Genomic DNA, 6,000 nt, shown 5'->3' on the forward strand with positions numbered 1-6,000 from the left:
AAGCTTCTACAACTTTGTCTTTTCTGCTGACACTTGGGCACGCCCCCATGCTCACTGAGCACGGGGCGTGTCCAGTCTTCTGTCTTCTTATTTTGCTTGGGAAGATGCTGTCGGGAGGTCGGGCATGCCACGTTTGTTCCTTTTCTTGTATTTGTGTTAGATTTAGTTGCCTTTTTGCTTCTTTTGTTCATTTGTGCTCATTTAATCCTGAAAATACAAAAGGAAGACAAAAGCACACTTTTTCCAACATTATTACTAAAAAGGGTTAGTTTTATGCCACAATTGATGTAATTTATATGTTGCATTTTGTGCACATCAAATACCCCCACACTTGAATCTTTGCTTGTCCTCAAGCAAAACTCTTTATAATGTGGTTTTTTCACTCCCAAATGGAATGGGTAGAAGAGAAGGTTTTTGGGCTTGTCATAGAGTGTCGGGATTTCTAAGATTCTTTATTAAGTTTTATTTTTATTTATTTACAATCCTATTCGTCATGATTTATTAAAAACATTTCATAAGATAAATTACTTATTAGGGCATAACATGCCTTTTAAAATTCCATTTATATACAAGTTCACATACCTCACGGGGGATCGCTCAATACTCGGCCGAAGGTGTATTTTTAGTGAATCACTCGAGAACGGCATGGAACTTACTCCTACCATAAGCTTGCCAAGCAATCAATCCTCCTCCTTTTTAACTATATACCTTTGTAAATATCAAGAGGACTTTTTGGATGAAGGCTTAGGCTTGGGCTAAAGGTGGGTGGTTGGGTTAGTGGTTAGTAAAAGGGCGAAAAGCGTAAAAAGCATCGGTTTTTGAAAGACTTTTTATTTTTGACAATTTATTTTATTTTGATGAACTTGCTTGTTTATTTGGTTTCATCATTTTTTTAAGTCATAAGAAAAACCGAGCTTTATTACTAAAACGGTGTTTGTTTTTGGGTTAAGAAATGAAAAGGTTTAAGCTCAAAGGGGTTAACTAGGGGGATTTTTGGGTAGGTGGTAAAAAAAATGAAAAATAATGGTGTAGAAAGAAAAAGGGTTAGTCCTAATGCCTCCATCATTTACTTACTCGGGTTTAAGTTGGTAAGGACCGGGAATGCATTGTTGTGGCAAGTTCTAGAGTCGTAAGAACCAAGCGGCTATTCACACAAGAAACGAAAAATGAGCATTTAGAGTAAAGATATGTATTTGTATGCTCAATAAAGGCTCAAAACTCACTTTTGTGGGAATGGGTTTTTATGTGATCAAGTATATATAATCAAATTTTAACTAAGCTTGTCATGCCGTTTCATAATTTTCTTATGTTGGTTCTTTTTATCACGACGCTATCGGTTGTAAATTTGTAAAAATATAACCTTGTTAGAACTTGAAATTCCCAACTTAAACCTAGACAAGTAAAAAGAAAATGAAAAAATTTTGGAAAAAATTTGGGGTGATTAGCGGTTCCAATAGAGTTTTGTGTAAGGCTTGTTAATTAGGACTTGCAAGATTCAAGGTTTTAGCATCCCCCCCCCCACACTTAAATTACAAATTGTCCTCAATGTGTCCCAAAAATAAATTTTTAAGTTGATTGAATGTGTAAAAGGGTGTTAAAAGCAAAATTTTGTGTTACTGGGGGCCTGGACACGACCCCGTGTTGGATAGACACGACCCCGTGTTTAGGTGCCAGTAACGAAAACTTACAGAAGGTGGACACGGGGGCGTGTTGGCTGGACACGACCCCGTGTCTGGCAAAAATCTGCAGAAATTAAACAAACAGCAGGTTTGGGAGGTGGGCACGGGGGCGTGTCGGCCGGACACGACCCCGTGTAGACAGTCTGCAAGATTGAAAAACAGGTTTCTAGCTCCGGTTTTCCTGTCCTGGCTTTAGTAGTACTAAAGTTTAGTACTCTAAGCCTCGTATGTACCTGTTTTATCAATTAAACACCACACCAAACAATACCAAACATCCTAGATTACCAAGTTCAACATCCAAACCACCAAGTTAAAAATAAAATAAAAAGAAGTTAGGGAAAGTAAATTGTTTAACACTCGGCACGCAGGCCAGAAATTGTTTGATAGAAAAAGGGGGTTTAACCTGTGGGATCAACAACCACCTGCTCCTGCTCCTACTTCACCCGCCTAGTCCATGTCTTCATCACTGCCCTCGTCATCACCTCCTCCTCCATGCCCCGCCATGTACTCCCGGATGCTTCCAATATCATCTTGGATATCGGAGATGTTTCTTTCAATGGCTCCGACCCGGTTGTAAGTGTTGTTGGCGAGGTTGTAGGTGTTCCTGGTGCACATAAGGTTTTCCTGCAAAAGATCATGTAAACTCTGAAAGTTAGGAAAACCACCTCCTTGTGAGGAGGATTGGCCCGGATCACCGTGAGGGTGGTACTGGTAGTGGGGAGGTTGTTGAAACTGTGGAGCGTGAAGGACTAGCGCCTCTTGCGGGTTCCATGCATGCCCTTGCATCCTCTGAAAGCTAACTGACCCGTCTTCCGCCTCATAGATTAGGTTCATGGAGCGGCAGATGTGTACATCGACTCTTCCCGACCATGGGCTCCTTTCGAAAGACCTAGGTATGTTCACGAAGTGCTTGAAGAGACGGTACACCCACCCCCTGAAGAAGATAGTGGTTGGTGCATGAGCTAGCCGGTTCAGATGCATGTTTCGGAGCAGGAGAAATGGAACATCGAGGTGCCTTCGGGTATGAATGCAGTGAAGAACTATCAAATCTCTTAACCCAACAACGCCACCACTATCATGCCTTTGGCTTAGAGAGTAACCGAGGACCCTATGGATGTATCGGTAGAGTGGGTCCCTTAACTTGGTACTTTTTGTGCTGCTTGGGTTGTAGTGCCCTTCATCGATCTGAGCCCACGCGGCTTGGCGCTCGTTCTCATCCAAATCTCGCACCCCTCCTATGTTCTCTTCACTCCCCGAATCTTCCTCCGTATACAGCCCAACTATTGCCCCGAATTGTGCCATTGAGATCGAGTACTTCGTTCCACCACATCGAAATGCCACCCCATCATTGTCGAAAGGGTCGCACCTTGAATTGAAAGTGAAGGTCCTATAGAACTCCATAGTGCACTCATGGACGGAACGAAGTCTAGTGGTTAGGGCAATCCTTATTGGGCCGGTAACGAGGTTGTTAAACCGGTCAAGTTGGTTCACCATTGCTAAGAGATCCGTGCACACTTGTCTTGGGTATTCTTTTGGTCTTGTTTGAAGTATGCCATATCTGGCCCTAGCATCGAGCTCATTTGCGTTGAATCTTGTGAACTTCTTCGACATCTGAAAGAATACACCAAAAGTTAGCACGAAATAATGAAATTTTTCGGAGAAAACTGAAAACAGTGGGCTGGACACGGCCCCGTGCTCAGCGGGCACGACCCCGTGTCCAGGCATCTGTTACTCAAAAATTCCATTTTTCGACCCGGTCCCGAAAACTTGAAAATTTTTTGTCAAGTATGTGCGGTTTCCCCCGAAAATGAAACCCCAAGTGCCGTTTTTCCCAAAATAACCCGTTTACCCCTTCGATTTTATCTTTTTCGGTTCAAAAACAAGGGTTTGGGGTTTTTGTGAGAAATCGGGCAAATCTATCAACAATACAAGTGGGTTTACTTTCCATAACACTAATCTATACTAGTGCTAACAGATTCATGCAAAAATTTGAGGTTCGATCCGGATGAACTTCAAGAACCCTAGATTTTTCCCCAAATTTTTGATGTTTTAACTACATGCAAGTAACTAATCTAACTACTAATGATGATAGAATCATACCTTGATGTTGTTAGAATGAGAGGAGACGTCGAAAATCTGCGGAAAATCGCCTGGACCAGAGCGTTTTGCGGGGAAACGGGGCGTGTGGAATGATGTAACTGTTATGAAAAAGGGGTTTTATCCCGACAGTTGCACGGACATGGCCCCATGCCGAGCAAAGTTTTTTTTTAGTGCTCGTGTGAGTGCCCTGTTTTCCCAAAACTTGGTTAGAAGACTTACCAATTTCGATGTTCATCCGCTTGTTCGTAACTTACCAGGTATGATGTTGATGCCTTTACTCGTCGACCGTTTGAAGCGAGATCTCTTCCTCCCCATCCTCAATGAATCCTTGATAGAGTTTCAGCCGTTGGCCATTGACTTTGAATGGAATTCCATTCCGAGATTTAATTTCTACTGCACCGTGAGGAAAAAATATGGGTGATGGAAAAAGGTCCTGACCACCTAGATTTTAGTTTACCCGGAAATAATCGAAGTCGTGAATTAAACAATAGAACTTGATCTCCTACTCGAAATTCATTAGGTTTAATGTGTTTGTCATGCAAATTGTTTCATTCTTTCCTTATAAATTTCGGAGTTAGAATATGCATAATTCCTTAGTTCGTCTAATTCATTTATTTGACAAAATCGATTTTTACCGGCAAATTCTAAATCTAAGTTTACATTTTTTATTGCCCAGTAGGCCTTGTGAGCTATTTCTACTGGCAAATGACAACTTTTTTCCATAGACGAGCTTATATGGGGTTGTGCCTATTGTTGTTTTATAAGCAGTTCGAAAAGCCCATAAAGCATCATCTAATTTATCAGCCCATTCCTTTTTATTTAATCCTACGGTTTTCTCAAGTATTCGTTTTAAACCTCTATTAGTCACTTCGCCTTGTCCGTTTGTTTGAGGGTGATATGCTGTTGAGACCCGGTGATAAACCCCATATCTTGTAAAGATTTTTTCAAGTTGATGATTACAAAAATGGGTACCTCTATCACTTATTAATGCTTTAGGTGTTCCAAAATGAGAGAATAATTTTTTCAGAAATCTTACCACGACTCTTCCATCATTTGTTGGAAGTGCCTTGGCCTCGGCCCATTTAGACAAGTAATCTACTGCCACAAGTATATATTTGTTTCCTTTTGACGGCGGGAAAGGTCCCATAAAGTCGAGTCCTCACACATCAAAATTTTCACAAACGAGAATGCCGTTTTGTGGCATTTCGTTTTTGGAAGAAATATTACATGCTCGTTGGCAAGCATCACATGTCTTGACAAGACTTTGCGCGTCTTTGTAAATGGTCGGCCAATAAAATCCTGAATCGAATACCTTTCGTGCGGTACTAGCGGCACCATGATGTCCTCCGTATGGACCTTCATGACAATGGCGGAGAATCCTCCTTGCTTCACTACCATGTACGCACCTTCAGATGAGTTGGTCGGCACACATTTTGAAAAGATAAGGATCTTCCCAAAAGTAGTGCTTTACATTAGCAAAGAACTTTTTTCTTTGGTGATGTGGCGATCCTTTTGCGACTATACCGCTAGCTAGGTAATTAGCATAGTCCGCATACCATGGTTCTTCCTTGTATTCCACCATTTCTAGGGACTCAGTTGGAAATTTTTCGTTGATTTGCTCGTCCCTAGTTGCCTCCAAAGCTAGGTCTTCTAAGCGCGAAAGATGATTTGCTGCTGTGTTTTATGCTCCTCTTGTGTCTTTGATTTCAATATCAAATTCTTGGAGGAGTAGAATCCATCTGATCAAACGGGGTTTTGCGTCTTGTTACTTGAAAAGGTATCGAATGGCTACATGATCTGTATAGACTATTGTTTTAGAAAGAACAAGATAAGAACGAAATTTATCAAAAGCAAATATCACAGCTAGTAATTCTTTTTCAGTTGTTGTGTAATTCTCTTGTGCATCGTTAAGTGTTTTACTAGCATAATAAATTGGGTGAAAATGCTTTTCTTTTCTTTGTCCCAAGACTGCTCCAACTGCAAAGTCACTTGCATCACACATGATTTCGAAAGGTAATTTCCAATCAGGTGCTATCATGATAGGTGCATTGACTAGCATTTTCTTGAGTGTAAGAAATGCTTGATTGCAATCCTTGTCAAAGATGAAAGGCGCATCTTTTTCAAGTAATTTTATTAGAGGTCTTGAAATTTTTGAAAAGTCTTTGATAAACCGTCTATAAAATCCGGCATGCCCTAAGAAACTTCTGATTGCTCTAACGGA

The sequence above is a fragment of the Helianthus annuus genome, chromosome 7 (assembly GCF_002127325.2).
Source record: "Helianthus annuus cultivar XRQ/B chromosome 7, HanXRQr2.0-SUNRISE, whole genome shotgun sequence".
Taxonomy (NCBI): domain Eukaryota; kingdom Viridiplantae; phylum Streptophyta; class Magnoliopsida; order Asterales; family Asteraceae; genus Helianthus; species Helianthus annuus.